Source organism: Lissotriton vulgaris, chromosome 9, assembly GCF_964263255.1.
Source record: "Lissotriton vulgaris chromosome 9, aLisVul1.2, whole genome shotgun sequence".
Taxonomy (NCBI): Eukaryota; Metazoa; Chordata; class Amphibia; order Caudata; family Salamandridae; genus Lissotriton; species Lissotriton vulgaris.
This window is the reverse complement of record NC_141697.1, coordinates 703,269,677-703,285,979: the sequence shown is the minus strand read 5'-3', so window position 1 is coordinate 703,285,979 and position 16,303 is coordinate 703,269,677. Positions and strand designations below refer to the sequence as shown.

The window sequence follows — 16,303 nt, the reverse complement described above, 5'->3', positions numbered from 1 at the left end:
GAATGGGGATTTGAGCTTCCCTTATTTGCAATGAAGAAAAATGCAAGCATTGGTCAACAACTTGTAAGAGCCTTCAGTAACCATAAAACAAAGAAAGAAGATCTGCATTCCCGATGGAATTTGAAACCCTTAGTAGGTCACCAGGCATTTCCCCGGTGGGCCGCCAGGGTGGGGTCCTGTTTTAGGCACCTGGGGCTGTTTTGTTACCATAGGGGGCCGGCAATATCAGCCCCCTGTAACAAAATCAGCCAAAATTGGCCCTAAGAAACAGCTCAGACGCACTCCCCTCCGCCCCTCCAGGGGGGCCGGCCAAGCAGTTTGCTGGGCCCGGTTTTGGTTCCCAGTCCGGCCCAGACAGTGTGCAGTCAAACATTTGAAGGTTCCATCATCACACAGGGCTGGACCCAATGGAAGCATAAAGAATTTCCAAAGCGCAGAACTAAAAATGTTGCCTATGCTTTAACTTTCTAGAGAGCCACCCGGGCTCTCCCCAACAATGTATCCATGCATGCACTCCTCGGGGCAGGTTCGACCCGAGGAGATAAAATAAACAGCGAGAGACTGCTCGGGGTCTTCCTGCCAGCCTCTAATATACTGTGTGGTGCGCCTTTATTAGAGTGCTGCGCAGGCCCCTCTCGCCCAGGCCCTGCCGTGCTACATTGGCGACGAGGCCGGTCGAATTCCGGTGCAAAGCTGTGCCCACTGCGGTGTATGCAGAGCCCACCTGCAACACTCCATCATCCCAGGGGCAGTGTCACCCCTCCTCACATGTCTGCTGTCGGCGGCCTGGGCTGTGCTTTCTGTGCCCTGCGCTGCCACTCCACTGTGCCTCTCACCCCACTTCTGGCACGTCTGGTACTGCCCCACCACGGCCGCAAAACAAACAGGCAGCACAGCATCTTGATCCTGCTGTGGATCCAACCCGCCCGTGACGGCATTTCCAACACGTCCTGCACCCACCGGCATGCTTCCCAAAGGCAAAAGGGAGCCTGCTCCGGTCGGTAGTTGGCGGTGTGCGCCAGTGAGAGACTCGTCAGTTACCTACCGGTGAGTCACCCAAGCCCCGGGAGAACAGCTGCAGTGGCGCGCCTCAGCACAGCAGGCCTCACACTTCTCACACGTGCTCACCACCTAGCTAGCCAGCACCAGAGGGATTCTTACAGGCCCAGCAGGCCCCCACAATCTCACCATGAACTCGGCACCACTCTGGCCCAACGGCAAGAACACACACAGGAGGACGCTACACTGGCCACGCAACCTGCCTCATTCCACACCCGAGGAATTGTACTGCTACATCGCCCAGGAAGGTAGGTCCCAGTGCCTCGTGCTTCCCCAGGCCCGTCAGGCACGTGGTCACACTCCAACCCACATCAGCTGTCCAAAGCCCCTAGTGCAGACAACGCACCACCGCATCTGTGTACCTGCGTGCCAACATCATGAGCACGCCGCCTTCAGCAGGTGCCGCCAGCCCACTGGCTGACACCGGCAAACCACAGAGAGGAGCACACGCCCCACCCCCAGGACACAGCCACATGGCCGTCTCTCCACTACCACGCTTCAGCGAGATCGCTGCCACTGCCACAGCAGCTTCACATTGGGAAAGCATGGATCAGACACTTGAACCACTACTTTAAAGGCACCAGGGAGTCAGACAGCACTGTAAAAAGGTTGCTGCTCATATACTATGGCGGCGTAAAGATCTACGACTTCTTTGAAACATTGCCCAACACAGGGTACGATGATGAATACGAAGCTGCGGTCGCCGTGCTCAACAGGCACTTTGACCCCCAGCTGAACCCTGACTTTGAGCGTTTCAAGCTCGGACAGGCAATGCAGTCAGACACGGAGTCCGCTGGTATATACTATGCGCGGCTGCGCAGGTTAGCAAACATGTGCACCTTCGCGGACCAGAGGGAGAAAATACGCGCCAACTCGGCGCTACTGCGGAAACTTATCCTTTGACAACCTGGGATCTCGTTGGACGAGATCCTTGTCCTAGCCAGGTACCACAAACTCTCAGATGCCCAAGCTGGCGAAATGGAGGCTGCTTTGCACAGGAACATTGCAGCGTCCCATGCACCGAAATATGCGCCCGTCAAAGAGGAGAGGGTCTAGGCTATCCAATGACGCCCAAGCTCAGCCAGCCCAGCCCCGCAGCTGTCAACGAGCAGGGCTTGTGGCAACTGTGGCGCAGAACACCCGCCGATGGCAGGGTGCGGTGAGAAGGGGAAGTAGTGGTCCCTCTGCGGGAAGCCGATTCACTTCACCAAAGTGTGCAGAAGCAGCCGATCTTGACAGACCTATGCCAGGCCTCGAGGAACGACGCAACGTTTGCGCCAGGTATAACCTCGCAATCAAAGATGACGTTGACAACGTGCTTGTCGTATCCTGGGTCAGCAGGTCAGACAAACACCAAAGACCACCGTCGATGTGCAGGGCGGTTCTAGGATTTGCGAGGCCCTGGGCCAAAAGGGAATGTGCGAGGCCCCTTTAATATAAATAAGTGACCCCTTGAGAGAAGACCATTCAGAGACACTGCGGGAGGCCCATTGTCCAGCATTTTAGTGCCTCACAGTTTTAACTTTCAATACAAAAGCAATTCTCACACCCTCAGCCCGATAGGTTTGAGAATTGCTTGTGGGCTAAAAGTTAAAACTCTGGGGGCGGTAATATGCTGGACAATGAGCATCCCGCAGTGCCTCTGAATGGGTCTCCTTGCAATTGAGACAAGACGAAGCATCTCCATCCCCTAGGCCTCCAGACACCATCCCTGAGAGGCCCAGGGAGGGGGGCCCTCTCCTGGACCCTAATTACAAGGAGACATTTCTCCTAAATTGATTGCTACGAAAACAACAGGACACACCACCGGTGCGGGGCCCCATGCTGGTAGGCTGAGTGCGAGGCCCTGGGCAGCTGTCCACCCTGCCCATGCCTAGCGCCGGCCCTGCTGATATGTTCCATCCTGGTGGAATGGTCTGCAGTCCAGGCGCTCATCCATACGGGCGCATCCGTCAGCGTCATAGATTCGGAGAAGTGAACGTTTGTCACCACGCCCCCATTCGCTCCCACCAAGGCCCGAATCTACACCTATGGAGGCACTCACCCACTTCCCCTCAGAGGAGTCATAAAGGTAGAAATCACCATCGACAAACATGTCACAAGGGCCTGGTTCCACTAGACTTCTTTGCTCACCAGATTCAGGACTCACAGGACGAAACCATCTTATGAGAGCTCCCTGCACTGTTTACGGGGCTAGGCAAGCTGAGAGGGAAACAGTTCAAGCTCCACATTGACACCACTGTGAGGCCTACTGCCCTGAGACATCGGAGGGTACCGTTCAACCTCTGCCCGCAGGGGCAGGAGGAGTTGAAAAAACTCAAAGACCTCAACGTCATCGAGAAAGTGTTGGGCCCGACTCTGTGGGTGTCCCCGCTGGTCGTGGCCCCAAAGCCGAAACAACCGGGAGCCATATGGCTTTGCATGGATATGAGACTCCCAAATCTGCCAGTCAAAAGGGAACGTCACCTTACCCCCACCATGGACGACATTGTGGCAGACCTGAACGGAGTCAAATGGTTCTCCAAGTTGGACTTGAACGCTGGGTACCACCAGCTGGAGCTCGAGCCAGAGAGCAGGTACATCACCACATTCTCTACCTACGTTGGCCTCAGCAGGTGCAAGCGACTGAGCTTTGGGGTGTCGGCTGCAGCGGAAGTCTTCCAAAATGCCATCAGCGAAGCACTGTCCGGCCTGCAGGGCGTCATCAATTTAAGCAACGAGATCCTGGTGTTCTCGAACACCCTCAAAGAACACCACACTCACCTCCGGGCCACCCTCCAGTGGCTGGAAGACTGCAGACTGACTCTTCATAGAGCAAAGTGTTCCTTCTACCAGGAATCAGTCGAGTTCTTCGGCTATGTCTTCACTAGGGAAGGATTACGGGTGGACCCCAAGAATGCCCCGGCCATCCAGGCGGCCAGCACCCAGAGACTCCCACCGAGGTTCGCAGTTTTCTCGGCATGGCCACCTACTGCGGCAGGTTCATACCGAACCTGGCCTCCCTGTCGGAACCACTTTGCACCCTTACCCGCAGTGACCACAAGTGGGAATGACCACAGCCGCCAACACAGCGTTCAATACCATCAAAACAGCGCTCACGGACAAGACGGTGATGGCCTACTTTCACTCGGGGTGACGCACCAAGTTGGTCGTAGAGGCCAGCCCAGTAGGCCTAGGAGCAGTAATCCTGCAGGAGCATGACCAGGAGACCTGGAGGCCAGTTCATACGCCAGCCAGGCGCTGTCAGACACCGAGACAAGATATGCCCAAATTGAAAGGGAAGCCATAGCCATAAAATGGGCCCGTCAACATTTCCATCTCTGTATGGACAGGAGTTCCAGGTGGGGACAGACCACAAGTCGCTGCTCCCACTCTCCGCAGATCATTGAGACTGGCACCCCCAGAATAGAAATGTGGGCCGTGCAGCTGCTGGCATACAACTTCAAGGTTATGTTCCGTCCCGGTGCACACAAACCGGCAGATTACCTCTCAAGACATCCAGAGTCTCTGCCCGTTCGAAGTCCATCTCCAAATGTAGCATACTTGGAGGCATTCGTGAAGATGGGCTCATGTGAAGCATGTCCCAAAGCCATGACATTGGAAGAAATTGACCCAAGACGGCCGCCGACGAAACACTGGCAAGAGTGAAAAGCGCCCTCATGAACAACGGATGGACACATTTCCTGGACGGGGCCCAGTCGCTTTGAGCGGAAGACAGTCATGCTCTACATCAGCTCTGGAAGGTACGCAATGAGCTGAGCGAAGGAGCACAGGGGGTCATCCTGAGAGGGCATGTCATAGTAACCCCGAAGGCACTGTAAGACAGAATCATACAGTTGACGCATGTGGGGCATCAAGGGATGGTGAAAACCAAAGCTCGGCTACGAAACAAGGTCTGGTTCCCAGCTGTGGATGCCATGGTGGAAGACATGGTGAGGCATGGGGAGACCTCGCGCCGGCGCCAGTCATCACCGAAGAGTCAAGCAAGCTCCCATTGTCCAAGATCAGCCTCGACTTCAGGAGATTCCCTGATGGTAGCAACACGCAGGTGCTCATTGACTCCTTCTCAAAGTTTCCTGTTATCAACAGCGTTCATGCACGTCAAGAAAGTCCTGAACAAACAAAATTCAATGGAAGGAGCGTCGTGCTCATCACAAATTCTTAGGATCAAATGTTGATTTCCAAAGTTTTTATTGTAGCAAAGTTCATCCAAAATCAGCAACAGCAATTCAGTTTCATCAATACAAATAGTTCAGAATCAATTCCAAGTCATATACAGATCACAAAACAGCCAACGCGTTTCGTCCGGAATGGACATCATCATTTCAGTATATTAAATCCTTACCACTTCGGTATGTATTCCCAAAGTGACAATATATGTGCCTGATTAGGCCTGGATTCAATCACGAATATATTTTCCTAGTATTAATCTTCCAAGTCAAAATATCTAACATACTGCCCCAGGTACTTGTCAGGCGAAAATATTAGCCTCCACCTCGATCAGAACAGTCAACCCTCCAAGCGTGATCCAGGCCGGCGACATTGGGTATGTAGACATCCACTGAGCCGTGGATGTCTACATACCCAGTGTAGATATTTTGACTTGGTAGATTGATACTAGGAAAATATATTCGTGATTGAATCCAGGCCTAATCAGGCACACATATTGTCACTTTGAGAATACATACCGAAGTGGTAAGGATTTAATATACTGAAATCTTGGAACGGAGTAAGGATCTCCAGAGCTCGTGATCATATACTATTACTTAAAGCCCTGATGATGGTCATTCCGGATAAAACGCGTTGGCTGTTTTGAGTTCTGTATATGACATGGAATTTATTCTGAACTATTTGTATTGATGAAACTGAATTGCTGTTGCTGATTTTGGATGGACTTTGCTATAATAAAAACTTTGGAAATCAACATTTGATCCTAAAAATTTGTGATGAACACGACGCTCCTTCTGTTGAATTTTGATTGATTGGATTATTTGGGGCTTGAACGGTACACCCCAGGAAGTCGAGGGCACGGACTTTCTACACTTGGGTGTTATTCATTTTTTTCCGGAAGAATGGACCCTTGTCAAGGTGCAAGGAACCATGGTCACTGCCCAAAGGGGTCAACAAGTTGTTACCAGGAACGAGTCAAGTTTCAAGAGGTCCCATGGGTCAAACACCGACCCTAAAGAGTCGGAGAAGCTGGTTCGATACCCCGAGTCTTACTCCCATAGGCTCGCCGGAGGCTGTGACCTCCCCAACAAGACCCTCGCAGACCGAAAGTAGAGAAAATGCACCTGCGGCTGAAAGGCTCAGAAAAGATATTGTGACTACATCACCCTCAAACACTCAAGCGGACGCAGTGGCCAGTTCCAACTCCCGGAGCCAGAGGTATGGTCCTGAAGGACTTCATGTGCACATTCCCGTAGGCATGCAGTCGGTGGTGGACAGACACTAAAGAAAAGGAGGGATGTAGATAGCCACCCGGGCTCTCCCCAACAATGTATCCTGCATGCACTCCTCGGGGCGGGCTTGACCCGAGGAGATAAAATAAACGGCGAGAGACCGCTCGGGTCTTCCCGACAGCCTCTAACATACTGTGTGGTGTGCCGTTATTAGAGCATTGCGCAGACCCCTGTCACCTGGGCTCCACCGCGCTACAATCTTGTCCCTGTGATAAAATCTACATCTGAAAAAGCAACTAAGAAATCAAGAAACGAATTGTACAGCACAAATCCTCTATAAAAACCAGTACTGTTTCAGCCACTCTAGTAAATCACTTCATTAGTAACAGGCATCAAGTGGACAGTCCTCAGCGTGATCCAGTAAAACCCAAGAGGACATGACTCGAAACAGAAGCCCACCCTATTTTAAAATTCTATACTGTTATGTGAGGACTCAATGACATGTCTGAGGTCAGACTCTGGAATGTATAGGATCGGTACACCAAAAATTGCCACGTGAAAAACCATATCATTCAACCAAGTTTCCTATTTTTTACCCCTATTTGGTATCAAGTCAAAATCTTCATTCACTACAACCACCAGTGTACAATAGGAGTCACTGTGATGTTCCATTCATTAGGTCTGAACTTTCACCAAACAGCAACATTCAGAACGGATTCCTGCTACAGGAGAGTGGGGATCCAAAAACGGAAGAAATACAGGTAAATTTAACAGTGATTACACGGCTACAATGTATCAAATGGCTCCAGCTCGCTCCATTAAAAATGCACGTTTGAATGAAAAGTCTTTTACTCAACAAGGGTTTCCCACTAAAAGTGATTTTTTGCAATTGAAAGGTAATACCTGCCTAAACAAGGATGAAACTCAACACTGTATTCAGAAATTAATGCAGGATACATATGAACAATTCCCAGTGCGCAGTTTTGATCTCAGCTCTATGATTACCAGCATTGTCATTTATACTAACTACACACCAATCTCTTCCACAGAAGCAGAATTGGAACAATATTGAATAGAATGTCTGACAGAGGAGCAATGCAATAAGTCACAGGATACATAGGTACACTATTATACAGATATCCCCATTAGCGCTTTTTTTGTTTCTTGAACCTATTTTACTCAAAAACTTTGAAATTCAATATCTCTAGTTCTACTAACTGAATTCTTGTCATTTTGGTCTTGTTGTATTTCTTGTATTCAGATCTATTTTTCCAACTTGGTGTTAAATAACTGTGTGGTGTTTTCACTGTCTGAAGTGTTGCACAAATACTTTACAGACAGCCTCTAAAGTTAAGCCTGACTACTCTGTGCCAAGCTACCAGAGGGTGAGCACAAGTTAATTTAGGGTTAGCCTGCCTCTAATACTGGCTGGGATTGTGGTTGGTGTTTGACTAGGGTTCATACCTCAGTCAACCAAAAACCCAGTTTCTAACAATGTTGTGTAGTACATGTGAGGGTCTGTTTGTGAATGGTATAAACACAAGACGTTCTAAGAAGAGAACATGTAATATGTACATTTGCATTTGGCACTGTGAATAAATTGACGGACCTGTTGGTGACATTCATATTCAGACAGACAATGATAATCGATTATTTCATTGTTAGATATATATTGTAGGTTTAAATTTATCTCCATAGCGTTCCACTGTTTTGTACACTTCATATGTAAACCCAGGCTTGATGGGGTGATGCGGGCATACTCCTTTGCTGTACAGAGACTTTGGAGCGGGTTAGCTGGCTTGTGAGTCCTCATGGCCTTGAGGATGTCTCTGTCCTTTGAGTAAGTCCTCTGTACAAGGTGAAATTGAGCTGGGTGTTGACTTTTGGTGAGTGGTACTGACCCAGTGGTGCTGCAAGTGGGGGAGGTGCCCAGTTGTCTGGCGAAAACATGGCAAAACTGGCAAGTAAATGGGTGTTTCCACATTGTATACCCCTAAAATGTATAATCGTTGATATTTTCCTATCCCTATATAAATTACTTGTACCCACAGTAAAGGTAATAACAGGGAAGGCAAATGATGGGGATTATTACTACCTACTTCGTAATGAGGCCCCTGGTCTAATATCCAGGGGGTGTGGGGTTTAGAGAAACAACAGATTTCAGGCCGTGCAACAATTCATTTCCGCTACAGTTCAACACCTTCTCAATGAAATCAAGACAATTATAAACTACTGGTACCAGAGGGCAGTGCTAATGATCTCAAAAGTTGGACATTCATGGAGAACCAGTGCCCAAGTCCTAAGCCTCTCATCTTCAAATTCAAACTCTCTAGTCAAAGACAGAAGGGAACACGTGTCTTTCAAGAGTTTGTACATTGAAAAAAGAAAGGGGAACATCATATATCCTGCCATATTTTAACTTCAATAAAGGGGCAGCGACTGGGAGATGGGACTCAGTTCCAGTAGTGGCCTGTGCAGGTAAGCGCAGTGAAGCTGGGGGTGATGCGGGCGGGATTGGGGGGGGGGTGAAAGTGGCAAACGACAGGATAAGGAATGTAAAATAAATAATTAAATAAAACTACTTACCCTACACTCGCACATTACCGACTCAGCGAAACGGCGAGCGTAAGGTAATTGTTTTGATTTATTTAACGCTCCCTTTCCCGGCGTTTGTCACTTTCACCCTTCACCCCACCGCGCTTATCTGCACGGGTTGACATTTCTCAGTTAGACATACTGTACAAGGGGCTCTGCTGCCTGGCAAATTACTATGGGCTGTGATGGCGAACTGCAACCCGACCTAGACATGAATTAAACAATAAATGGTTTCCGTAGCAAAGAATTACGGTTCTCATTTACAAGAGGCTGAGCCGCTTTTTACGATGATCCTGTGGTGCAGGCCTCTCAGTCATATCTATGAGGCAACACAAAGTCACCCTGCGTGGTTTTGCATGGCCTGATAGATATGGAGTAAAGCAAGCAATTTGCTCTGTGTTGCCTTACTCTGCATCAAGGAGGCGTTCCATGAATGTTGTTGTGAATGTTCCCACTCATGGAATTTGATACTGACCCAAATTTACAACATCACGTAAACCTGGGGCAGCGCCAAAAACGTACGCCTCCTAAGAGCATGGATAGAAGGAGAAATATTTTTAGAAGTCCTTTTTTAGCAGGCTGGTATTGTTCTCCTTTGCACAGTGGTCCTATTGAGTCGATTTTTTCTAGGGAAACCCTGAAGAAAGGTAGTGGAACTGTATGGAGCACGCCGTGCCCTTCACTGAGGGAGCTTAATTTCATTACCATTTGGAATGACTGTGTCGTGTCAGAAGAATACTTTAGAAGGAACTAACCATGGATTTAGGGAATGTGATTGAACGTAAAATTACTTGTTTTATGTCCCCATAAAAGTGAGATCGGGTACTACCATTGGAAATGATGCGCTTTACACTCAAGTCCTAAATGTTTTCCACCAGTTGGTGCAATTTGGTGAACAATAGACTAGACTTTTATGGGTGTATGTTTAGAATTGAAAAAAAAGTGAGAAAATTATAACATTGCTTGAGGATACTCACGAGGGGAAACAGCGTTTACAACGCTGGTAACACCACGCGGGTAGGTTACTATGCGGACATTACATCGTCCACGTTGTTACCACGCGTGGCATTACATCGCAAGTCGTTTCTACGAATTGCGCTAGATGGCACAAAAAACAGGGAATGTGTTGGATTTTATATCCAACACATTCCCTGCTGTTGCGCTAACTGGAGTAGGAATAGTAATTTATACTATTCCTAAGTCTATCCAGCGAGCCATCTAGCGCATTTCGTAGAAACGACTTGCGATGTAAAGCCATGCATTGAAACAACGCGGACGATGTAACGTCCACGTTGTAACCTACTGCGTGGTATTTGCTCGCTGTGTAACGTCACATATTCACTCACGAGACCACGACTTCTTGCGTGCTGCCCGGCCTATCAGCAGCTCTTGTGTGTCTCGGCCCCTAAACGGCATAATGGTACTTTCTGTTTCAGTGACATCACTGAAGGCATATCCGTGCAAGGTATAGAAACAATCACCTGAGGCGTATTTCGAGGCAGCTTCAGCAATGACAGCTGGCCAGACCAAAAACACTTTTGTGGTATATAAATACATTTAGCAGTGGCAGTGTGGGACCCTGAAGTGAGTGGGTCCTAGGGCAAACAGCCTCCGCTACTCCCCTTTGTGACGACCTTCGGGGTTCCCAATACTTGCAATGGTCACCCCCTTAGTGAAAGAAAAAAAAAACCCTGCAAGACATTTCGCAAAGGTAAAAAAGTCAGCAAATTTGGAGGATTTTCCACTGCCATTAGAGAAAGGACCCTGGTACTATGTAAACAGGCCTATAGGACACCTATGGCCAGTAAAAGTTCAGTGAATCTGCCTCTTACTCGCCCCTGTGCTTCCACACATTGCTAAAGACTGAGGAGATATAGGACGAAATTGTCTTTCAATTGTCTAAATGTAATTCTCTCAAAAAGAGAAGAATTTCAAAATTTCGAAACACCACCCATGCTCCTACATTTTAAAAAATCAACAACAATTAAATATTTCAATTGGAATGTAACAGATGATTGAACCCAAAAAGTTAAGCTCAAACAGAGAGGATTTGGAACTTACTCTGACTTTCCATTCTCGTAAGTGGAATCACTAAAAAGAGGAAAACACAGAAAATAAATAGTGCAATAATCTTTCACCGCTGATGTGCATTCAGACTGGGGGAAGTTCTGGAGATAAGATCAGTTTTGGCCATAGAGCCCTTTGTCAGAATGCTGAAAAGCGTGTGCATCCCACACCAATACGCCCCCCACCCATTGAAGAATGAGCAAACAATAAACCTACCACCCCAGGTGAGAATGCTTTAATACTGTATGGAGACTTTAGCTCACCTTGTAATTTTAGGCTCCCTGAGGAAGGCGATGGAACTGCCGCGCTGCCACACTGCAGTGTCACTGGAACTGTTACATGCGTTGACATTGTGGACAGAGCATGTCATCTTTTTGGCAGGGCTGTCGCAGTTATCATAATACCTTAAAGAGAAAGTCAATGTTAGAAGGATAGAACAGGTTCTATTAAACACCAACTACATCCAGCAAACCCCGTGGGCTTAGCACTTACCACGAAGTTTGATCAGGTGCTTCAGGCTCCCTAATTAAAAGAAAAGACAGTTTATTTTATTTATGTGGTTTATAAGGCACTCTCTGCAAAGTATTCCTTACAAGAAACCGAGTAAAGAATATACAAAAAGGAGCAGATTTACAAGCCCCATGTGCCACCAGTACGTCATTTTTTGTGATGTACTGGTGGCGTATCTTACTGCTCCATATTTACAAGGACAAGAAAAGCCATCCTGCGTGGCTTTTCCTGTCCTTGTAAATATGGCCCCTTTACACGCAGCACTTCGCGTGAAAGGGACATTGCATGGGTGTTGCTGTGGGTGTTCCCACGGAACACCCATGGAACGAGACACATTTCCAGATTTACGAGGAATCGTAAATCTGGAAATGCGTCTGAATGCTACGCCTCCCTGAGGCGCAACGAGGAGAAATGTTTTCATTTCTCATCGTTTTTTCCTCTTTCAATGCGTGCTGCATTCTACAGCACACATTGAAAGAGGAACATGCCTGTAGTGGTTGTTTTTGTGCAGGAAGGTGCCTCTTCCTGCACAAAAACAATCTCCCCATGTCACAGGCATCCTTGCACCATGGTGCAAGGGTGCCTGCGCCAGCGCATTGCTGCAGTTTGTGCGCCAGCGCAGGGGGAAGCACAGAAATGCGACATGTTGTAAATATGTTGCATCCCTGTGCTTTGAAGGTGACTAAGTGCGGCACAGCGAAATGGCTTGCGGAATGCACTGAGTTACTTTCATTGTAAATCAGCCTCAAAGTTCTTTGAGGTGGAACAACAAATAAAGACGGCAATAAAACATTAGAGAGTAGATGGGTTTATCTACAAGCAGCAGGTTTAAAAGTCACAAAAAGAGGCAGATTTCTGACATACGAGGAAGGAGCAGGCTTAATCACTAATGGTGGAGTTGTTCTCAGAGGAAGGTGCTGTAAGAAGAAGGCAGTGGGGCGAATATTGGTTGCTTGACAGAACATATTGATCCTCAGTGTTCAGGAGGGAGACTTAGAGGTGCAGGGGAGTCAGAGGGGTCTGAGATCCTAACTTTTGTAGTGTAGTTCCTATATTCCCAATAGGCTCTGCGCATTGGAATAGCATAAACAGCAGTGTAGACGTAGGACTGAGGTCATCTAGGTCTTTACTGACTATGTTAGACTTAATTCGTTTTGCCAGCTAGCTCAGAGGTCACTAGAAACTTTCTCGAATGTTCAGGAAAGAGTTAACCGTCCTGATTTAGACAAGAAGGAATTAGTTTCTGACAACCGCATAAACATGACAACTTTGCTCCCTCAGAATAAAGAGTGTATCTCTAGAGTCGTGTGAAAACAATAGACAGCTATTTCACTCAGTCAATCGTGCATGCTTAATTTCACTAGAGTGCAGAGAAATAGAGAGACAGGCGCTTTCAATAAAATGTGCTATTTTATTGAGCAGTCTTCTTTCTCATGCAAGAGAAATGAATTGCCACGATTGCAATACTTATCATAAAGTAAAGTGCGTACATTAAAAGTAGTATTATGAAATAATACTGTAAAAGCATTGATATGGTTTCTTAGCCATATGATACTTTAAAATGGATAAAATATATACATACATAAAAACATTGACTAACGAACTCAACTGGTGCTTCTAAGATACGCCTACCCCGGTGTACCTGACCTCAGCCTAATACGTGGGAAGGAGTAAGTAAGCTGCAGTTTTAAGTTAAGTTAGGTTTTTGCAAAGTATCGGAATCAACAATTCTCTCTAAGGTTTTAATAAGCTCCGTACCTTGGTTATAGAATGAAGGAGGTCTTGTATCTCGCTTCTCAGGACTCGATCTCCCAGCAACCCGCGAGGGTGACTCGGGAACACCTGAGCTGGATTTCTCGGCGTGAGAAAAGGCAGCTTCTCCAGCACGTCAAAAGGGAGGGGTGGCTTCCTTCGGCTCTCGCATCAGCTGGGCTTTAGATAAGTAGATAGCCGCTCTGCTCCACACCACCGTGTGTTTGCTTAAGGCAACGTTGGTATATTTATACCTGAAAGGTGCCGGGTTTGACGTAAGGTTGGAAATAAGACGTCACTAAGAACTAACAGTTCTTTCTGGACTCCAGGAGTTCTTGTGCAAATCAAAACAAAAGCAGGGGGAATTCCGGGGCTGCTGGAGGCCTGGTTTGTTTAAAGAACGCGTTGTACTTTCTAGGAGTCTATGGGAGTAGCCTTGCCGTGTTTTGGACTGCATGGGCTATTACTAAATATGGATATGATTCTTATGCCTTTATAAGGATACTATTTGTTATAACCACATAAGGGCATGAATCGGGAATATCGAATTAAGGTCCTAGATAGAAATACAACACCCACTCCACGTATTAATGTTCATCATTACTAAAAAATAAGCAATATTAAACATACGATGCATGTGTGTTTTCCAACCCACCCAAAAAACATAATTGCATTTGAAATGGTGTATGGTTTATACACGAAAATGTGTATTGGTACTGTACGTTTTTCAAGCAGGATTATCATTCAGTTAAATGCATATATATATATCAGCTGAATGAATTGCGAAAATTACACATGAAATGGCTTTGTATACAGAAAAGAAGGTCGAGATCATTTCATCACATATTACATTATACATATTACATATATACGATAATGTACATGTGCTAGAGGCTGAGGTAAAATATTGTCTGTAATGTCTCTAAAAATAGAAGCTCTGTTCTCTTAGAATAGTTCTACTTTAAGCAAAGTACCATGTGCCGGAAAAAATGGTAAAAATTTTTGATTTGAAAGAAAAATAATTTTGCTTTCAGGGGAAAAAATAGTTCCAAATGTTTTCAGTTGCTTTGTTTAACAGAATTGAAGGCCAAATTCAGAGTGCAGGGAACGCTGTGTGCTTGTTGTTTTTTAAAGATATTCTCGTTGTTCAGGGGAGAACATATTTTTTTAGAGGCAACATACTCCTGAGGCGGAAGCCGGGAGCACGCTCGATTTGACAAAAAATTGCATTTTAAACTTAGACTGTTTTTTTATCTTGTACACTTCCCCCTGAGCACCGTCCCCCCCCCTTACCGACTTCATAAGTCCCGCGCAGCCGATTTTAAGGCTGCCGCGGGTTGGCGATTTCTTTTGCCGACATTGCGCTTGAAGCCCACAGGCCACGCCCACGGCCGTGAGGCCATGCCCTTTTCCATCACATAAAACATGTGCCTTCCCAGGACGCGCAGCGGGCGCGCCGCCAGCGCACCGAAGGCGCGCCAAAAGCAAGCCCATCTGCGCCCATCCGTGGCCAACAGGGGCCAGGGGCCACCCCCCTTGGTCCCCCTCTTAGGACTCAATATAGCACCAGCGCCCTCCTCAAACTTAAACCCCCCACGGAAGCTTACTGTCATCATCGCCATCACCCCCTGGACCTTCCCACTCCTGCCAACATTGTGACACTAGCCTCAACCTTTACCGATACAAACCGGAACAGCAAAGCTTCACCCTACTCCTCCTAAACTGCAGATCCCTACCTAAACATAGCGCAGAAATCTTCCTGTTAATTGACGAGCGAAACCCTGACGCCATCTTACTAAATGAGACCTGGTTAACCCCAGAATGCGATCCAGATGTAATCCAAGCACTCCCCCCTGGCTACCAGATCGCTCGCAGGGACCGCACTCGGGGAAAAGGAGGAGGTATTGCAGTCATATACAAGTCCGTATATCAGTGTCACTGTACGCCGGACCCTATCCCAGATTGTGAAAGCATGTCTTTCTGCCTTAAATTCACCCCCAACGACAGCCTAACCGGGATACTCCTGTATCGCCCCCCAGGCCCTCTGAACCACTTTCACTCCTCACTACCTTCGCAAGCGGCCGATTCTGCCATGTCCTCTTCCAACTTCATGGTACTCGGCGATTTTAACATGCACTTTGACAACTGCACTGACAACACTGCTAATGAGCTAGTCTCTAGCCTAGCCGCCATCCAACTGGAGCAAATAATCAGGTCCCCTACTCACAATAAAGGTCATCTGCTCCACCCTGTTTTTAGCAACTGTCCCAACCTCTCGGTTAGTTCCATCACACACCTACCCCGGATGGATCACTTTCTCATTACCCTCACTTGGTTCACCCAGAAAATCACTCTCAGTACCCCCACCCCACGAAAAAGGAGTAACTGGTCAAAACTCCCTCTAGAGCAGTGGGAGAACTTACTAACTGCCACTAAACCCTCGTTCTCCCAGGACCCCCTACTCGATAGCGGGAAATTCAACAAATGGATCGAGGACTCTCTCGACTCTATTCTCCCCATCAGGAAAACCGTATTAAAAAGAGCATGAGAAACTGCCTCTTGGTACTCAGAAGAGCTGAGGGAACTAAAACGTCAGTGCAGAAGATTTGAAAGGAAATGGCGCCTGGAATACACCACCACAGATAAAATCAGATACAAGGAAGCCATAAGGGCGTACAAACTTGGAATTACTACAGCCCAATCCACTTACTATAAAGAAGTTAGATCCAAGCCTAGAGAAACTTACCAAATCGTCAAAAGCCTTTCCAAAATCTCCCCCCCTGCAGTTCCAGCCGATAACCCCACAGTTCGCTGCAACGACCTAGCCGACTTCTTCTATCAAAAAATTAACAAAATATACTCATCCTTCATGACTTCCGCCCCCGAGCCAAACATCAGTGAGCCCCAGCAATCAACAG

At 47.4% G+C, this 16,303-nt stretch overlaps 1 long non-coding RNA gene across 1 annotated transcript in view; it reads right to left on the bottom strand.

Annotated features, from left to right (window-relative positions):
- Positions 1 to 11,506, bottom strand: part of LOC147692137 (uncharacterized) — a 62,623-nt gene extending 51,117 nt beyond the window's left edge. Inside the window, exons 1-2 of the long non-coding RNA XR_015299811.1 lie at positions 11,387 to 11,506; positions 11,118 to 11,147 (exon numbers count right to left, since the gene is read on the bottom strand). This is a non-coding gene — a long non-coding RNA (uncharacterized LOC147692137). The remainder of the gene's footprint in view (positions 1 to 11,117; positions 11,148 to 11,386) is intronic.
- Positions 11,507 to 16,303: the final 4,797 nt, after the last annotated feature.